At 40.8% G+C, this 21,409-nt stretch overlaps 1 protein-coding gene across 1 annotated transcript in view; it reads left to right on the top strand.

Moving 5' to 3' along the window:
• acap3a (ArfGAP with coiled-coil, ankyrin repeat and PH domains 3a) overlaps positions 1–21,409 on the top strand; it is a 328,671-nt gene that overhangs the window by 256,756 nt on the left and 50,506 nt on the right. The gene's annotated exons all lie outside the window — the stretch shown is intronic.

Below are 21,409 nucleotides of genomic sequence, written 5' to 3'. Positions count from 1 at the left end.
GCTAACAATCCCTTGAAATTCTGTGTTTTATTTTAAGCTGAGCATCCAGTACACTCAAATTCCCTTTACAAAGCTGTCTTTTTGATCTAGCATTACCTGCAATGGGGACCCTGACTTTGGGCTGCTTAATGTTCCCCTTTCTGCATCTTTTCCCCCTTGCACTTGACATCTGAGAGGCAAAAGACCATTCAGGATCTTGGAAGGATTCTGAGCTAACATCCATTGTAAACATGATTTGGAGATGCCGGTGTTGGACTGGGGTGTACAAAGTTAAAAATCACACAACACCAGGTTATAGTCCAACAGGTTTAATTGGAAGCACACTAGCTTTCGGAGCGACGCTCCTTCATCAGGTGATTGCCCTGACAAGGAGCATCGCTCCGAAAGCTAGTGTGCTTCCAATTAAACCTGTTGGACTATAACCTGGTGTTGTGTGATTTTTAACTTTCCATTGTAAAAGTATGGATAGTTGGAAATCAACCATAATAGTATTGAATTCAGCCAGAAGGGCTGAATGGCCTGGACCTAATCCTAGATTTGACATTTGCTAATAAGTCTGTGAACATAGAGATGCGTGCACTGAGTTACCCCACAAAAAGCTGTTCTTATGTGAAGTCTTGACATGGAAGTGCCGGTATTGGACTGAGCTGGACAAAAGTCAGAAGTAACACAGCACCAGGTTTTTAAAAAGATTTTAGAATTATCTCTCTGCCTTAATTAATCAGATCATAGGTGATCCCTTCACTTGCTATTCAGCTGCAAAGACTTGTAATTCAGCCAGTCAACACTCCACCCAGACTATTTGTAGTATCTTTTGACACTCTTAATTACCTTGAATTATCTTGCACTGATCTCTGCAAAAACATTCTGTTCCTGTGCATTTCCCTCCACTTCACCTGGCCAAGGAGCAGTGCTCTGAAAGCTTATGGTTTCAAACAAACAGGACTATAACCTGGTGGAATGTGACTCCTGACAATGTGAAGTCTGTCAGATGATTCTGAATAAATAGAGAGGGCGGCTTATCTATTCAACAGCGTATTTTCCTTCCCATCGAATTCCAAAAAGCTTTCGTGTAAGTTTTGCGTATGGATACTTGTTTTTCTGGGAGCATACGGGTTAGAAGTTAAATGTCCTGAGGAGATGTGGAAAGGCACATGGTGGGGTATTGTGCATTGATAGTGTAACTGTGCATAATTGAAATTGTTGACTGCTAGCCTGCTACAGTAAGTATACTAAAAGGAAAGATCAAACTGATAGGAATTCAAGCTCGTATGCAGCACTGTAATCAGAACAAAGAGTCGCTACTTACACAGCTGCTGATTTCCCTGAGGAAGGTGAGCAGAATGGAGACTGCAAGGGTTTGGAAAGCTGTCCCTTCTGGCAAGATTAATATAGGCAGTGAGTAATGTAGGTGGCACTGGAGCGTGACTATATAAGGCTGAACTGTTTGTAAGCGAAAGAAAAGAGTCCTTAATTTCAATTTGAGATTAAAGGTAGAGATGGCTAAATATAATTTGTTCAGGAATCTATGCTGAGTTTAATTTAGTAACTTTGACTCTGGTCAGTGGCAATAAATAACAATGGCTTTCACCCCTTTATATTACAGTGCTGTTACAGACAGCAGTGCTAACTTGGACCAGCGCTAACACCTCATCCGGCTGTACGCAATCAGCTCAAGATGTGATTTCTTTCTATTGCTGCTCATAATCTAATTATTAATTATTGAAGTAAATCACATAGCCAAATAGATGGACCTTTGAATAAATTTTGCTTTTTATATAATCTGTTTTCATTTAGACTAAACTAGAATAATTATTTATTTCTCCATGATACATCTGTCCAGACTAGGCATTATCAGGATCAATCAAGCTCAGTAAATCTTCTGATATGTTATATAGACCAGTAAATGTTTACAGGAAAAAAACCCCAAAAAAGGATGCTGGAAATCGGAAACAAAAACAGAAATTGCTGGAAAATCTCAGCAGGTCTGGCAACATTCGTGGAGAAGAATCAGTTAATGTTTCGGGTGCAGTGACCCTCCCTCAGAATTGATGGTAGCTAGGAAAAGATGACTTTTATTCAGAAGGTGGGGTGGGGGTAAGCAAATGATAGGTGGAGCTCAAAGAGAGAGAAACACAGTTGGACAGCCAAAGGAGTGGTTAAAGGTCAGTCTGGGAGAACGAATAGCTGCTAATGGGGACAATAACTGGCTGATGATGGGTAGTGTGTGGTAGCAGCCCATGTACTGGCAAGACCTGGTGTGTGGAGGGTGGGGGAAAACATGGGGAAAGGTGCTCAGGCCCGAAAATTATTGAACTTGAAATTAAGTCCAGAAGGTTGCAGGTTCCTGAGCGCAAAATCAATTGCTATTCTTCCAGCTTGTACTGAGCTTCACTGAAGCACTGCAGCAAACCCGAGACAGATGTTGGCCAGGGAACAGGGTGGGATGTTGAAGTGGCAAACAACTCGAAGCTAGAATGTAGGTGATCTATGAGGTGGTCACTAAATCTGTGCTCCGTTTCCCAGTATAGAGAAGACCTCATTGTGAGCAGCTAATGTTAACAGATCATTTGTTTGGCATGTGCTCTTTTGGAGTGCAATTACTATGTTCCATCTAAAGTAGAGACTGAATTTTGAATTGAGTCAAAGTTTAAATCCTATGGATATCACTTCTGTGGGACTCATCATCAGACTCACTTAAACATGAGATTTGTTTTTAAAAAAATGTAAAATTGAAGAGTGATTTGTTTCTTTTGACACCTTCCACGATAATGGTGTTATAATATTTTTTTGTGGACAACAGAATCATGGAAAATGTTTTTTTTACCAGAAGTGAAGATGGCTAGTTGAATTCTAGCCATCTAGTGGTAAGGTGCCACTGGGTACACCATCGTTGCAGAAGCTGCTGTGCCTTCGGAATGTTCTGTGTTTTCTCTTTGTCTTTGATGTGTGCTTATTTCAGAAGGAGGCCACGCCCTTTTTCATTGGAACAAAGAACAGTACAGCTCAGGGACAGGTCCCTTGGCCCATCAAGCCTGTGCCAACACATGACACCTTTCTACACTGAAACTTTGCCTCTACAAAGTACATATTCCCCCTCTTCCTGCCTATTCATATATCTATCAAGATGCCTCTTAAACATTGCTATTGTATCTGTCTCCACCACCTTCTCTAGTTGCATATTCCAGGTATATGTGTAAAAAAAAAAGCAAAATTTCCATTCTGTGTAAAAACAAAGAAACATTTGCCTCTCACATCTCTGTTAAACTTACCCTCTTTTTGTTAAACCTATGTCCTCATGTTTTTGACATTTCTACCATGGGAAATAGACTCCGACTATCCATTCTATCTACGCCTTTCATAATTTTGTAAACTTCTATCAGGTCACCCCTTGGCCTCTGGTCAAATTTTGTTTATTTTCACTTGAATGTCAATGTCTCCTCATAGCTTGTACCTTCTAAACCAGGCAACGTCCCGGGACACCTTTTCTATACGCTCTCCACAGCTCCACATCCTTCTGGTAGTGTGGCGACCAGAGCTGTATGCGATTTGTTTGGTCCAGATGCAATAATTCTGGGGAAGCTTCTCCTAGGAGTCTGGGTCAATAACAAAACTTGTCAGCAAAGCCTTCAGAGTGTCCTTGGAGCATTTCCTTTGTGCACCTCGAGAGTACATTCCCAGACTCAATCTCCATAGACAATTCATCTTGTCAAGCAAGTGACACACAGTGTGGAAACATGAGCAACCCTACTCAGGTGTTAGGATCTCAGTATGGTATAGATGTTTGACCTTCCAGCTCGGGAGAGCACCTCCAAGGGAGGTGTTTAGCCATCCTATCTGATCTGTGGAGGCTCCTGGACGCTCCTGCAATAAAAGTAGTTAAACTTCTTGGCATGATGCTGGTACACAGTCCACATCTTGCATGCGTCAGGCAGCTTTATTGCTGCATAGATTTTCAACTCCTCAGGCAATCCTATCCCTCTTAGTTCCCAGACTGATAATCAAAGTCTGCCAGAGGTTACACTTTAGAAGTAGACAATTCAGCCCATCATGGCCTCATACCAACTCTGTACAACAGCAGCTCACTTAGTCCCATTCCTTCGCCTCCAGCTCATGGCTCTGTCAACTTTCTCCTAAGGGCAATTCTCTTTTGAAACCCATAATTGAATTTGCCTTGACCACATTCTCAGGTAATGCATTTTAGGTCATATCATACAAGAATCATAGAATCACAGTGTGGAAGTAAGTCTTTCGGCCCATTGAGTCCACACTGACCCTTTGAAGAGCATCCAACCCAGATCCACCTCCTACCCTATCCCAGCATTTCTTATGGTTAATGCATCTAACCTATACATCCTTGATCACTATGAACAATTTACCAAGGCTAATCCACTTAACTTGCATGTCTTTGGACAGTGGGAGGAAACCAGAGCATACAGAGGAAACCCACGCAGACACAGGAAGAACATGCAAACTCAACACAGACAGTTGCCTGAGGGTGGAATCAAGCCCGGGTATCAGGCAGCAGTCCCAACCAGTGAACTACTGTGCCACCTTGTTCTCCTTTTTTCTCCCCCCCGTTTCCTCATGTCCCCATTGCCTCTTTATAAAACCAACTTAAACTGGTGCTCTCTGATTCTCGATTCTCCTGCCAACAAGACCCTCTTTCTCCCTATCTGCACAGTAGATCTCGTGATTGCGAATACCTCTACCAAATCTCCTCCCAATCTTCTCTTCTCTTCAAGGAGAGCAGTGCAAGCTGCCCCAATCCATTCATGTAATTGAAGTCCATCAACCTGAGCCATTCTCGTGAACATTTTCTGCACACTTTCTAATGTCTGTACACCCTTCCTAATGCATGGTGCCTAGATTCCTCATTCTTACTGTTGAAATGAATGGATTACGCACAGAACAGCTGTGATCTAGTTTTTATTAATGAATGCAGAGTTAGCTTTTGATGCTGTCAGTCTGCAGGGGGGAATAATCAGTACAGTAACTGTGCCTAAAGGATATCGTCCTCACTCCAGTATCGAAAAACATTCCTTTCTTTTAAAGGAAATTATTAATTCTTTGCTGATCTCTACAGCATGTTGAGAAACAGTGCTTGTTTATCACCATCAGCACCGCATTTGCACCATGCAGTTTACACGTGAAGTTCAAATGTGGTCACCTTGACTTTAATTTTTGGCAAGGGAACAATGAGAATTTTCAGGGGTTTTAGGGAAATCACTTTGTTTAAAAAAAGAGTAAATGACTGCCTTAACTTTGCACCTTACTTGAAAATCCTGACATAAAATGGGTTGGGGAGTCCAGAACTAGAGGGCATAGGTTTAGGGTGAGAGGGAAAAGATATAAAAGAGACCTAAGGGGCAAATTTCCATGCAGAGAGTAGTACGTGTATGGAATGAGCTGCCAGAGGATGTGGTGGAGGCTGGTACAATTGCAACATTTAAGAGGCATTTGGATGGGTATATGAATAGGAAGGGTTTGGAGGGAGATGGGCCGGGTGCTGGCAGGTGGGACTAGATTGGGTTGGGATATCTGGTCCGCATGGACTGAAGGGTCTGTTTCCATGCTGTACATCTCTATGATTCTATAAAACTGAAAATTATCTTATACAAGAGACTTCAGTAACCAATTTTTTAAAAAAATATTTCTTTTGTGGGCTATACTTTTGAGTGTATTTGAGGACCAGGTAACCCTATTCCATGCTAATCTACAACATTGCATTTACTCTTGGGCTGATGCTTCTATTTTTCACACAAGCTTGTCTTCAATGTCGTTGCAGCTGCATAGACAAGAATACAGGCAAACAGGATTGCACACTGGAGCTAAAGCTCGTAATTCAACCTGCTAAAACAGTTAGGACTGGTTTACACTTTGTCGTGCCCCTGCACAATGACGATGGGGTTAGCTAGCTCTCTGAATCAGTCTGGTTCAAGGGAGAAGGAGAGAACGGCAGCTGTGCTTGTGTTTGCCTTTTGTAATGGGTCAGCATGAGGCAGGTTTCTCAAATGGGAACGGGTGAAGTTCGAAGCCTGTCAGCTTTACATTGTTATCTCATTTTTTAAAAAAACCTTGTCTGACTTGCAAGGATAGAACACTTTAATCTGCTGCATGAAGCTTTTAGCCAGATTCCAGTTGACTGTTTCTCATTTATTTTTCACAGTCACATTTTGCAGCATGTGCTACCAATGTAAGGCAGAAAGAAAACTTTCCATCAAGTCTCGCTCTAGAATAAGGCAGGATCTGACTGAAACAGCAGCATGTAAAGCACTACCCAATAGTCCCTTTACAATGTTGGCAGCATTCCTGAGTTTGGCAGCAGGACTGCTGTCTGATTGGTTGGCAGGTATTAACACTTTGCCAGCAGGGCCAGTTTCTCATGGCTGGCAGGCTGTACGTTAACTTTTACTAACTTTCATCAGCAGAGGTGTGAAGGTATGTACCAGAAATACACAAGCACAACACCAACTTACATTTATATAGCACCATTAACACAGGGAAATGCCCTGAGCCACTTGCCGCAGTTTTCAAATATCAAACAATTAACCTGCATTAACAAGGGGCAAATCACGTCTCCTGGTAGGAAAATCAGGATTTTTTTAAGCAGGTCTGTGCTACAGCAGGAGTGAGAATCATGAACAGAAAGCTAGTGTCAAGAGAAGCTATTGTACAAACACTCGGTATACTTGAATTAACTTGCATACGTTATTATTTTAACAGGATTTTATTTTGTCACCATTGTTATCATCAGAACTTAATACACATTTTAAACATGCTTCCAACAACATTGTTGTCCTCAAAGATCCAGTAAGAGCAGTAGGCAGCCGCTGAGTAGCATTTGATCTCAATGGTTTTGGCTTACACAAAATGAATGGCCTGTTGGGGTAACAGAGAATGTCCAGTATAAATGAAAAGGTGTTTTCCTTATCAATGTTTTCCTTGATAAGGAATGTTTTCCATGACATCGATGTTTTCCTTATCAACCTGTTCAGCGATATTATTACACACTTCCAGAGCAGGTGGGACTTGAACCCTGGCCTCTCGATCATAAGGACATAAAAATAGAATCATGATATCATGCAATCATTTGAGCATACTCCATCATGATCAATCAACCTCAACACCTGATATTGTATTGCCCTTGATTTTCTAAAAATTAAACAATCTCAGCTTGTATTGCTCAATACCTGAGCATCTATAGACTTCTGGAATAACAAATTCCTAAGCTTCCCAACCCACTATTGAAGAAATCTTCAAAAATAAAATACCTCAGTCACCATCTCCATGAGAGAGGGGAAGACATTGTGGGGTGAAATGTTTGGATTTGAATAAATAAAGAAATGACAGAAAGAAAGTTGAATTTACCACTTTCTTAGAGTAAGGAAAATGATGCTTATTTATCAATTTACATATAAATGGTAGCTTTTTGCCCACTAACAGATCTTGTAACAGCTGAACTAATTAGTACAATGAAAATGATCTTAACCCTGTTTTGCAGCAGTGTTTATACCATTCACCAAGGCAAAATCCGACTTCTTGATTTGTTCCCAAAGAATTAGTTCAAATTGTGAGTGGCAACATTTTGTGTTGACCATTTCAGCTGTCATACCATTGAAAAATGTCAGTATATTAAAACAATTGCCAATTAAGTAATCAGTAAATCTGAGTAAATATGACAAGATTCCCTTCAGGTGAGAGAGCACATGTCATAAAAATACAAAATAACAATGTTCTCCTTAGTTGGCTTCAACTTTTCTAAAACAAGGTTTCATGTTTTATGAAGTGACCCCAAATTAAACTTTCAAGCACATAACTAGTTAGGTAATGCAAGGTTAGCACTGGGAATGTGGCTTTCCAACTTTGTCTGTAAAAGGGCTGCAGTGAGTTTCTTTTAAATTTCAAGAATATATTTTATTCATAAAAATATCTTCATGTACAATACATAGTGTCTAAAGCACTGTTCTGTATGGTAGCATATGAAGAAACAAACACTGGATTTTGACTCTATCCAACAAACAAACCAAAGGAATTTCTTACTTGTACAGACTCTATTTACAAATATTTGAGGCACAGGGAAGGTCCGATAATTGAGCGGACCCCCATTTAGGTTTGGCAGAAAGACCTTAGATCGTGGTATTCCCCCACTGCATATTAGCAGCAGCTGCCTCCTTCAGTGCGTCCTTCAGTACATAGTCCTGCCAGTCTGCAACACTCAATTGAGGTCAACCTCTTGCTGTGGAAGACCAATACATTTTGGGCAGTCCAAGGAGCATCTTGTAGTGAATGATGCTCAAAGTTCAGCTTCCACCATGCCCAATCACTGAGCTGAATTTTACCCCAGAGCATCAGGAACCCAAAGTAGGGAACTCTTCTCATAGTTGCTGTGTGGCATCCTGTTTGGTTTTGCAGGAGATGACTAATTAGCCTGATTACTGTGCTCTAGGCTGAACTGAATTCAACCCCCCACCCCTAATCCCAGCTCTTTCAACATTCAGTCCAACTGTGCTTCCCCTATGACAGATCTGTGGCAATGCGCACTCTCCTTTGCTGATTCTTCCTCCTTTTGTACAAGGATTGAATGATGGCTGCTTTAGTCAAGGGCTGTGAGGTGACCTCAACCGCGTGGGTGGCATGGTGGCACAGTGGTTATCACTGTTGCCTCACAGCGCCAGAGACCCGGGTTCTATTCCCGCCTCAGGCGACTGACTGTGTGGAGTTTGCATCTTCTCCCCATGTCTGCGTGGGTTTCCTCTGGGTGCTCCGGTTTCCTCCCACAGTCCAAAAATGTGCAGGTGAGGTGAATTGGCCATGCTAAATTGCCTGTAGCGTTAGGTGAAGGGGTAAAATGTGGGGTGGGTGGGGGGGGGGGGTGCTTCGGCGGGTCGGTGTGGACTTGTTGGACCGAAGGGCCTGCTTCCACACTGTAAGTAATCTAATCTAGTGGACACCGTGCTGACAGAGCATGAGACCCATTTGTCTCTCGCCATATAGCTCTCAGTTGTCAGCTCAATTGCCTACTTGTCAATTCTGGTCTGGAGGCCATCATGCCTGAGAAACCACCTCCGCATGAAATCACATGGAGGCAGCAACACGGTTGGCAGTGTCAACATTTGGCATCATCTGAACCTGCCTCTGCCTCCATGGCAAACCTTTACCCAACTGAGCATTCTGAGCAAAGTCTATTTCTTCTTGCCTTCCATCAAGTGAAACTAAAACACATTCCTCTTATCGTGCGCCAACTTGCCTAGTGACCCAGGAAAGAAGAAATGAATTGGAGCAAATCTGCAGCTGGGGAAGTGAGTCATCTCTGTGCTGCCATTTATTGCTGATGCCCAAAAGATGACTGAGCTCACACAAGAACAATACTATGGTTGGCAAGACAGTAACCAGGGGCTATATCTGACAAACGTCTCTTCAGGCATGAGTCTGCAGCCTGTCATCATTTTGTTTTTTGATTCAAATCAACATATTCTTGCCTAGACAGCTTCAAATTTTCTGCAAGGCTGGTTCCAAATAATATACAGATTAGTAGCCAACTTCTGCAGGCTTTCCTCATTAAATGCATTTTAACATCTGGCTTGATACAACAATTGGATGTGAGCTGAATAAATGTTCAGCTCCATGGCTATTCCTATCTCTGATCATGTGCACTTTAACATTGCTATTATAGAAGTCACAAACTGAAAAGATATTAGTGGGCGGCATGGTGGCACAGTGGTTAGCACTGCTGCCTCGCAGCGCCAGAGATCCGGGTTCAATTCCTGCCTCAGGCGACTGACTGTGTGGAGTTTGCACATTCTCCCCGTGTCTGCGTGGGTTTCCTCCGGGTGCTCCGGTTTCCTCCCACAGGCCAAAGATGTGCAGGTCAGGTGAATTGGCCATGCTAAATTGCCCATAGTGTTAGGTAAGGGGTAAATGTAGGGCTAGGGGTATGGGTGGTTTGCGCTTCGGCAGGGCGGTGTGGATTTGTTGGGCCGAAGGGCCTGTTTCCACACTGTAAAGTAATCTAATCTAAAAAAAATATTTATTCCTTATAAAAGAGAAAATGGATTCTAATGGCCACCTGCACTCCCTGTCTATGCACTAAACTTCCTGATCAAGGGCTTTTGCCCAAAATGTTGATTTTCTTGCTCCTCAGATGCTGCCTGACCCGCTGTGCTTTCCCAGCACCGCACTCTTGACTCTAATCTCCAGCAACTGCCTATACATGGGATAGTATTAGTGTGTGTATGTTGTATTAGTTAATTGTAAATCAGATTGAGAAATTGGGAGGATGGAATGCAGTTATTGGCCTCAATAACTGGCCAGAGTGAGGAAATCTCACTAGTGAACTTCAGTGGAATCATGCTCATTAATAGAGACCTGGGCCAAGTATATCGGCAATATGGCTAACTCCACCCAAAGGCTGAATAGCCCTCCGACATGATAGTCTCAGTTGCTTCACGACAAATAGTTCAGTTTTGCATATGAAGTACTTTTGCTCACTGAACCATCTGGAACTAACTAAAGTTGCATATTCTAGAAAATGTAGACCACTCTGATCACTTTAGTTGAGCAATCAATGTTGTTTGGGGAAAGTTTCATAAATGAATTACATGGAACCTGTTGTGTATTGCATGCATAAGATTAGGATATGCTTAACTACACAAAGCCATTCTTAAACTATTTACTGCTGTCCAACAGAGAAGGCAGGAGACAGGGCAATATAACAAAATACACAGATCCTGCTATATTCCCTCCGATATTTTAATGTAAACAACTTTACTTTAAAATATAAAATAATATATATACGTAAAGTTTGACAATGCAATAGGATAATTCAACATCACCAGATTTGAACTTAAAGCAAATGGTGTTTCTTCCTGTAACTATAACCAAGACACACATGACCATTCCAGACCACCAATATGTCTTTAAGAAAAATCTGATCATTTGATAGGAACTCATGAAAAGAACTCTGAATACCTCCTTCCAATTCCAATAGCTTGTCCCTGCTCTCCCAACATTTCTGATTCTATCCTGAAGTTTAACTTTGATGACCAACCTCATTCAATCATTGAGGCTCTGCCATTGTTTGATTTGTCATGGTTAATGATCCTAACTCATTTTGCATTACCATTGAATTTGGGAATACATTTTCAGTTCTTGACTTTCACTTGCTTTTGTGACTTTCATTTTGAGCTGTAGGAGGAATGTGGGACTATGGAAATTTCTCAGCTCTCCCTTTGTCATATTTCCTTTCTCAAGCAAATAATCTATGGACGCTGATTAGGTCTCTCTCCGGTGTTTACTAGATTTGCACATGCATTGCTGGTTTTTCACCATGACCTGCTGAACTCTCTAAATTTCATATCTCATGTATCATGATACATCTTCATTTTATCTTGCTCTCCTATTAGTTTTCTACTAATGCCAGTTTTAAGCAAACAAAACCTTGTCCTAGGACCGTAATACCAACTCATGAAATGGGTAACTTGTTGTAAACTTTGGGACTACTCTGTAAAAGAACAGGACATTGTCTATTACAAAAGCAAAATACTGTGAATGGAAGTCTGAAGTAACAACAAGACAAACAGAAAATTATCTGGGCTGTGTGGAAATTCCTACCAAGCTTGTCATAAACAAAACACTTCTGCAATGACATCTTTGCAACCTGCCCACTCTTTCTTCAGCACCATTCAACACTGGGTTTAGACTGTGGGCCATTATCTGACACTCAAATCTCTAGCAATCCAGGAATTGTGGGGAGGTGGAGGCATACTGTAATGCCACCAAGTAGTAATCCAGAATTTAAGATTAATATTCTTGGTTTGAATGCCAGTATGGCAGATGGAGAAATTTGAATTCAATATAATCAATCTGTAATTAAAGAACTAACGTAATGGCAACCACGTAACTTCAAATGTTATCAAAATCCATCTGGTTCACTAATGTCCTTTGGGAAGGAAATCTTCCAGCCTTATCTGGTCTGGCTTACATGTACAGCAATGTGGTTTACTCTTGACTAAGTGGCAATTCAGGGTGGGCAATAAATGCTGACCAAATGTATTAGGGATGTCTGAAAAAGTGACACATATTTGACGTGGTAATGGCAAATTTGCTAATTAGGACAATGAATGGAAATAGTGACATCTCTGACTAACAGAGACCATAACATGAAGAGGATTTTGGAATAAACTAATGCTCCAATTAGTAAGTTTATGCATAACTTTAATGAGATCAACTTCAAGAGATTAAGGGAACCACTTTAGAAAAATTGAAAGGGAGTGGGGCAATAATCAGTGAAAGTTCCATTCCAAACAAACAGTGTGTCTTTAAGCAGATTCCATTAGCCATGTATTAATGGAATTAGGATTAGTGCAGACTAAGCACATAATCCAACCTGAACTAACAAAATACAAAACAGAGAGAGTAAGGTTTAGAAAACTTAAAGGGAAAAAGAATGGGGGAATGCTTAGGAAAGGTGTAACAGGATGAGGTCTTTGTTCTGGAATAGGGAACACTAATGTGTGATCAACAGAGATGTTCCAAAATGATGATAGTCTTTGAAAGGACACACAAAGAGAAAATGTTTTCCACCAATGGATGAGATCGGAAATTTGGGCGCTGCAATTATAAGTTATAGTTACAAGAAAACAGTCAGTGTTGCAAAAGGAAACAGAGATGAGTGTAGCTACTAAAGCCAACCCACAAGTGAGAAATAATCCTAGGCATAAAACAGCAAGAGCATTGTTAAAGAAAAAAATTGCTTTGGTGGATGGATAGAGAGGGTTGAATCTGGAGCAAAAATCATTCACTTATTAAGTGATTATTTATTGGGAATACTCACAAGAGGAAACTGTAGTTGTGATGTGTACATTAAATAAAATTTGCACTGCTGTGTAGTAATGGTAATTACTCAGTCTGGCCCCTTCAGAGAATTGTATAATTGTTGCCCTTCAGAATAAAATCAATATTATGTATGATGTGTCAGCTGGAGGATGAAGTAATTTGTGATTAGGGGAAATTATAATGTCGGTCTCAGAGCTGAGAGGACAGTCAGTCTTCTCACCCAAGTGCCAGCCAGCTTGCTCAGGAATGTTTTGAATTTGCTTTCCATGTCTGAACAGATTGATGAAACATGATCACTTCCTTCCACTTTAGTTTGAAACCCTGAGAAAAGCAGGGTTGTTAGAAAAACCGTTCTCTCACCTCTCTCAGGGTTTCTGTAAATGAAAGGAACCTCATGTCACAGAAGGATGTGAGGTTCCACAAGCCATCCTGGCCCAGTAAATGTCACACTGCGACTTTTAGAGAAAATTTATGGAATGATACTTGCACTGTGCTGGTGTCAGCCAAACTCAGCATGAGTTTGAAATGGAAAACTGGTGCTTTCTCTGACATTTATTCACACTTACTCACAAATGTGGAAAATGTATTTTGTGATCTTGAGTTTTGCTGGTGGCCTTCTTGATGTCTATACCTGCCCATGTGTTGTATTACTTAGAAAAATGAATCACTGAAATGTGAAGTATATGTAAGAGAGAAGTTTATGAATAATGTCAGAGAAAGTAAAAGTGAGAAAGAACCTCGAAGGAAAGAAATAATTACTGCAAAGGTATTTAAGATAATTAATGTGGGAGGAAATATAAAGAAATTACCAACCAGGACTTTCCCTCAAGATTTGGGAATTGGGAACCTGATTTAGGATTCCCAGGCAACAAAGAGAATCATGTAATGATCTGGTGATAGGAAGTGTCCAAAACATTCACCAAAAGGCTACCTGAACTAGATGGTTTGAGTTATACAGAAAGGCTGATTAGGCTGGGACTCTTTGCTTTGCAACATGCGAGACTGCGGTGTGACCTTCTAGAGGTCTATAATATCATGAGAGGTATAGATAAAGTAGATAGCCAACAGCTTTTCCCTATGATAGGGGAGTCTAAAACTAGAGGGCATAGGTTTAAGATGAGAGCGGAGAGATTTAAAAGGGTCCAGAGGGGAATTTTTTTATGCAGAGGATGGTGAGTGGTTGGAACGGGTTGCCAAAGGTAGTGGTGGAGGCAAATGCAATGTCGTCAGTTCAGAAACATTTGGACACGTACATGGATGGGATAGATATGGAGGGGCATGGACCAAATGCAGACAAATGAGACTAGAGTAATTGTGAAAACTGGGCAACATGGACAACTGGACAACATAAACCTTTAAGGCTCACTATCAATGATGCAGGCCCAATTAGGACCAGGCAGCTCTGGTGCCTTAGTAACCCCAGCAGGAGAGTCAGCTGTTTTTGAGGCAGGTCAGAGGTCCTGCCAGTGCTTCAGTGTGGAGGCTGAAATGAACTTTGATAAATCAAATCAGGGTCACAGCTGCCACATCTCTACCAAATGGCCTGTGGCATTCACATCCCAGCAGATCCAGCCTGTGGGCAGCTTTGCAGGATGCATCTCTGTGCCCCAGCAGTTAATGGGAGGCTACAAGCGTTCCAGCTGTGGAACTGGAGCATTGTTAGAAGGGTTAGGGCAGTTCACCCTTTGGAAAATGAAATTGGCATGTGTAGATTGCCCTCAATCATCCCTTAATGGCCTAATTAGCTACTTGTTGCTGGTGGACAGGTCACTCTTATTCCTCCCACCATACACCCTCCTTCCTAGGCTGCAACCCAGAGGTGTTCTTCCACAAATAGGCCAGCAGCATCAGACAAACACACTGACTGGCAACAAGAAACTGCCACCTCACTTACTTCCACATTTGCCTGTGGCAAAATCCATTTCCACTATCAAAATAGAATTAGAATTAGCTTTGTTGTCACGTGTCACAAATACAATGGAGAAACTGTAAGAGTGTTTCATCAGGGTTGATTTAGTCCTTGTTTTCAAACTGAAGTGAATGATAGCATGGGCAATGCCCAGTGTGGCATTCCTGCCATCATTGCAAATGCCATCTTTCACCCTGGCTGGAAAGGGGCAGCTGTCTTGTTTCAAATGGGTACCATACTGAAGAAAGAAAATTGGGGGCCTTAATGGCATTTTCAATTACTCACAAGCAGTCTAATCCAGAAAGAGCTCAGTTTAAGCAATTGAAATCATCAGAAAACTAGACAACCTTCCATTTGACACTCCTACCTCTCACTGATGACCCACCCTTGGTTCTGTTATTCCATAAACCATTGTCTCCTGCAAGCAATGTGATTATGCCAATGGATTTTATTATTCCAGTGCTTCTTTTAACAACTGAATGGGCACAATATTAGTTGTGTTTGCCTGGAGTCTCTTCATCCCTACAGGGCAAAATAGATATAAACAGATGATTACACTCTTGGCTATCACTTGAAGCTGTTAATTTTTAACTTTGGCCATTTACTGGCAATCACATTACAAGTTAAATAAGTTACCAAATCCATTTGTCTTCATATTTTAGCAGTTTAAATACATTAAACATATCTCCATCTCACATATTTCCTTTTGTCAAGGGAGATTACCCTCAAATATAAATCATTCTTTCTTCACTAAAGCCTAAAGTTGATCCAGTGACTTTTTGCTGGCCTTTGTACAGTTTATCAATGGCTTTTGTGCAGCTTTTGACGTCTTTTAGTCAGTGTTGCAATTGTGATCTCACTCTAGTGTTATACAAGGTTGAATACCTGGACTTGATCTGAAATCAAAACTCCTGAAGATACACTATAGGATATAATTCAGGCTAGCTTATTGATGGTAAGTTAATGTTAACCAGATACATGAAACATGCAAACTTTCATTTCATGTAAGCCTTTTAATGTACAAAAATGTCCAAAGTGCTTCACGAAAAAAAAGTGATTTTAGGAGGATATGTAGAAGTTAACTCAAAGAGGTATGTTTTAGGTAGCGTCTCGAAAGAGGTGCAGAGTCAAAGGGATTTAATGAGGAATCTGCGAGCAGGGGTCTAGGAAGCTAAAGGTGCAACTGTAGGTGTTGGGGCAAAGATAAATGGGGTTTAATCAAAAGACTACAATCTGGAGAACACAGAGATCTCAGAGGATTATAGAGTGGAGAATATTCAGGGATAGGCAGGGGCAATGCTGTAAAGTGATTAAATGCAAGGATAAGAATCTGAAATCTGTCACAGAAATGAATGTAGATCAATGAGTACAGTGGTTATGGTTGAACAGCAGCTGGTACAAAAGAGACCAGGGATAGCAAAGGACTGGAAGAGATGAACTCTGGCAAGGCTCTGGAGAATGAACGGTTAGCGAGGACAACATTGTAACAGTTAATAAAAAGTGAAAGAACTGCAGATGCTGTAAAATGCTGGAAAAACTCAGCAGGTTTGCCAGCTTCCGTGGAGTGAAGTCAGAGTTGGCGTTTTAGGTCAAGTGACCCTTCATCAGACCCAAACTTTAACTCGGATTTCTCTGCACCACTGTTGCCAAACCTGCAGAGCTTTTCCAGCAATCTCTATTTTTGATTGCACTAATTAAGTCTGGAGGGGTCAGTGATTTGAATGAAGGTTTCAGTGACAGATGGGCAGATGCAGCCAACGCAGGCTTGGATAGTACATTTTCTCCCTTGGGCACCTGAATCATTATGTCATCAGGATAAGGTGCTTTAGAAATGTGGGACAAATTTAGGAGCACAAAAAATCTTCCCCATTCATTTTTGCCCCTTCCTATTCTCCCAAAGACATAGACACAACAGGGAATGCACTCCAGGTACAATTTACAATCCTGTGTCACCATTGTTGGAGATGGAGTTTTGACAGCTGTCTTAGTTTCCAGCGGGGAATCTGCTGGAATTACTAAAATTTACTAAAACCAACGTCCCTGGGTCATTGTCTCCTCGGTCCCTGCGAGCCTGGTTACATTGCAGAGATCCCATTGTCACCTAAATGTAAATGAGCTAACTCAGCAACAATTCAGGGACCATCCTGGTCCATCTAGAATGAGAATATACCAGGCAGTATCATTTGCTCTATGTTCCTGTTACATATATATAATGTGATATATCATCAGCCTGAAGTTTTGATTTCACTGTCTGGTCTAGGTCACAAAAAGTGATTTTTGCTAATCTACGCTGATTAGGTCTCTTTATCTGATCTCTGTTAGAATGCTTTGAAAATAAGTGCAAATAAATAAAGATTTCTTGTTAGAATTGTATTTGCGTGGTTTTGACCTCACTTGCAAAATCTCCATTCTCTTATAAAATAAAAATAATACGTGCCCTTTGTTTGCTTATCATAGAATCATAGAATTGTACTGTACAGAAGGAAGCCATTTGACCCATTATGTCTGCACTGGTTCCCAAGAGAACTAGCTAGTTAGTCCCACTCTCCAATCTTATACTGTAGGCCTCTAACTTCACCATTTTCAAATATATATCCAGCTCTCTTTTGAAACCTCCTGTGGAACCCATCTCCATCACTCCCCCAAGCAGTACATTCCACATCCCAACAACTGAGTAGATTAGATTACTTACTTACAGTGTGGAAACAGGCCCTTCGGCCCAACAAGTCCACACCGCCCCGCCGAAGTGCAACCCACCCATACCCCTACGTTTACCCCTTACCTAACACTACGGGCAATTTAGCATGGCCAATTCACCTGACCTGCACATTTTTGGACTGTGGGAGGAAACCGGAGCACCCGGAGGAAACCCACGCAGACACGGGGAGAACGTGCAAACTCCACACAGTCAGTCGCCTGAGGCGGGAATTGAACCCAGGTCTCTGGCGCTGTGAGGCAGCAGTGCTAACCACTGTGCCACCGTGCTGCCCGTGGAGTAAAGACGTTTCTCCATATCTCAGTCCTAGCTTTGTTGCTGACAATCATGAAACTGAGAACCCTAGCTCCTGACATATAAAACAAGTCAAGATATTAATTATTATTGGTGCATGTCACTTGTGTGCAGGGGTGACAGGAGTCTCAAGGCAATGAGAGGGCATTGCAGAATGGAGGAAAGAAAATCTAAACCCTTAATGGAATTGTCTTCAACTGTTAAATTTGGTGCATCGTTTCCTGTAGATAGTATCGATCTTTCAGTGATTTAATACCAAATGTAACTTTTAATGTTAACTGGGATTAGCTGGTTTAGGGGTGGAACACTGGATAAATTGGATATTTTTAATATTCACTGAACAATGTTCTCATGTATCAAAAGCTTAATTGTTCTTTAAATAATCTTGGATAAGGGCTAGCACAACAGATTGACACAATTTAAATATATTAGGTTTCATATTCTGTAATTAGTTACTTGTTACATTCTGAAAGATATTGATAAACCCCCATTGTCTGACCTGCACTTAGAACTGAAATAAAAAGGCAGAGTGATCAAGACAGGTTACCAACTAGTTCTGAAAAAAATGAGATTCTCACAATTTCTTTTGACTTTTACCCCCCTTACACATTGGGTGGAATTTCTTACCACATTATGATTTGGAAAGGGTCCTTATAATCACTGCAACACCAGGAGGCATCCAGTAGTCTTTACTTTTTCTGAATTTTGCCCAAAGGCTTATTTTTGGAACTACTTTGTCTCCTGACTTACTGTGCTATTTCGGGGCAGCATGTCCCTCTCTTACACATCACTATAAAGTAGTATTTATTGCTGCGTATAATTTTAATCCCACATGTGATATCTCTTGAGAAATGGAGGGGACTGCTGCAAGTTTTACACAACCTGAACCACTGTCAATTTATACCAGGAAACTGAGCACTTGCAGACACTTGGGGGAGGGTGGTAAGCAGCTTGTAGTTGTAGAAATTCTCAGGGAGGTTATATAGTGTGTGTAGGAGAGCACAGATGGGTTCATGGGTTCATTGGCTACATTAGGGAAGGAAAACACCTTGTCCATCAACCTTGAGTTTAGTGCCCCAAGATAAATGGGTGCCTGCAATTGATGAATTTTATTCCATTTGATTTTGTTGCATGTCAGTGAATTATAGGGCAAGCATGTTGACCAGCAGTGACTCTATTGTGTAACAGACCAAGAATTAATAGGTCAGAGATAAATTTAAAAGAGGAATGATTATTGACACCATAATTTCAGCTAGTGAATTAGAGGATGGGACTGATGAGTCTCTGAATCCAAAACTACCTCAAGCAGAGTTCCCTTGAACACACTGATTTATTTCTCCAGGACTAAAGATAAATGCAGCAATACTATCCAGAGCAATTCATAGTCAATAATAAAGCTAGAATAATTATCATTGTACCTTTAAATTCTGAGAGATGAATAAGAACAGTTCTACAAATACATTTATGGTCAGGTGATACTGTATAAATCTTATCAAAGAGGCTCAGGAGGAAATGTTGAGGGTAAAATGATTGTGCACATGTAATCAAGGTGCAATATGAAGTGAGTGTAAAATTAAATGATTGGCCTTGGAATGTGAAAGAAAATGCTTCAGTTGTCTTGGTATATAAATCCTTAATGTTAACAATACTATTGAGAGAATGACTGAAATTTATCCCAATGAATATTAAAAGCTGGATAAAACATATCTGTCAAGAAGTTACTTTCCAGGGTTTAAGCTATTTATATTTTGGGTGGCATAGTGGTTAGCACTGCTACCTCACAGCACCAGAGACCCAGGTTCAATTCCCGCCTTGGGCAACTGCTTGCACATTCCCCCCGTGTCTGTGTGGGTTGCCTCCGGGTGCTCCGGTTTCCTCCCACAGTCCAAAGAAGTGCAGGCCAGGTGAATTGGCCATGCTAAATTGTCCGTAGTGTTTGGTGAAAGGGTAAATGTAGGGGAATAGGTCTGGGTGGGTTGCTCTTCGGAGGGTCGGTGTGGACTTGTTGGGCTGAAGGGCCTGTTTCCACACTGTAAGTAATCTAATCTAATTAGACAGGTTGGCATTTTTGCTAAGTAGGAGAGAAGCAAGATAATAAGAGTACATTCTGTTTGCCAATATCCAATAATTTCGAGGTTGCCTTCATTAATCTTCCTTGAGCCACTCCCCTCTAGGTTGAACAATATGTGCTCATTTATTTATGCAACCCAAACTAGTCTGGTGTATTTTCACAGCTAAGAATTCTCAGTGAATTAAATTTATACAAACCTGCATTACTTAAGCAATTTGTGGAACCACATGATTCTCACTAACATGCAAATCTGGAACAATATGAGAATCCATCGTTTAGGCTGCCGTAGATACCGTTGACATTAGAATTTGTGTCACTCATAGAGTGGTGGGCCTTTTAACACTGTTTGAGAAAGACACTTCCCAACTTGGTGAAGTGTTGGCAGACAAAGGCACTTGATTCATGGATCTGTCTAGCACTGCTGAATCCAGCTGCTATTGCCCCTACTGTTTTCTCATTCTCATAATAACATTACAGGTCTACTGAAATAAAGATGGTTAAGGTAAACAGAAAACCTGTCATACAAAGTTTTATAAATGAAAAAAATCCATCTCTTAAGATCGATCTCAATCCTACTAACCCACCTTCTCATCATATTCTATAAATCATCCCTCTCCAGGAATGAAATCACCTTATATTGATATAAATAAGATTTAAATCACTTATATTGTAAGTTTTAATGACCATATCTAATAACCTTTCTCATTCAAATAGTCTTTGAGTGCTAAGTTTCACCTGACAGCCCTTCATATCAGTAATTTGCACTTGTACTCATGTTGTTTAAATTTCTTGTCATGAAGAACAATTATGGTGGAGTTGTATCAATCCCCTTCATAATCATAAAATGTCTCTGAGGAAATATTCTGCTTTCCAAATTAAATTGTACCTACTCTTTCATCTATTGGAGTCTTCATCTGCCCTCTCAGTTAGATGTAATAGATTCAATCATTTCAATGAAAAACAAGAGATGTGCTCCTGGTGTCTAGACCAATATTTATATATCAACCAAATCCCTAAAGCAAACAATCATATTGCTATTTGTGGGATCTTGCTGTTCACACATTGGCTTCTGCTTTCCTACATTACAATAGTTAAGTACACTTCAAAAGTGGCTATTTGAGAAAGACACTACATACATATAAAACTTCCCTCTTTGTCTCATATGAATTAAATCCCTGTCATCCACAACCATCATGACATATGATACCACATCAGCCACCAAGTGCATCACAAAGTTGCAACACCAATCTCTGGTCCATTCGAGCATTAGAAACGTGAGAGGGTTTGTGGTCGGAATTAAGCCATCTAAAAGATACAGTGATTGCTTTTTTTTCTGGGGCAAACTTAATGAACAATTAGGCAGTGAATGAGTTATGTCTGTGTACAGGGACATCTGAACTGTCACAGTTGAAATCACAATGTTGAGGGAGACTTGTGTTCTTGCACATGAAGCTCCATTATTGATGGCTGCTGCTACTCAAAATGCTTTTGACATGAACTAGGCATCATGCAGTGCACTATCCAAAAAACAGAAACTTGTTTTATGTATTTAAAAGGAAAGTTTGGCAATGAAAAGACATTG

Source organism: Chiloscyllium plagiosum, unplaced genomic scaffold (assembly GCF_037043375.1).
Source record: "Chiloscyllium plagiosum isolate Xiang-an unplaced genomic scaffold, Cpla_swu_hap1 HiC_scaffold_37, whole genome shotgun sequence".
In the NCBI taxonomy this organism is placed as follows: domain Eukaryota; kingdom Metazoa; phylum Chordata; class Chondrichthyes; order Orectolobiformes; family Hemiscylliidae; genus Chiloscyllium; species Chiloscyllium plagiosum.
The sequence above is the reverse complement of the archived record's forward strand: the minus strand, read 5'-3'. Positions and strand labels throughout refer to the sequence as shown.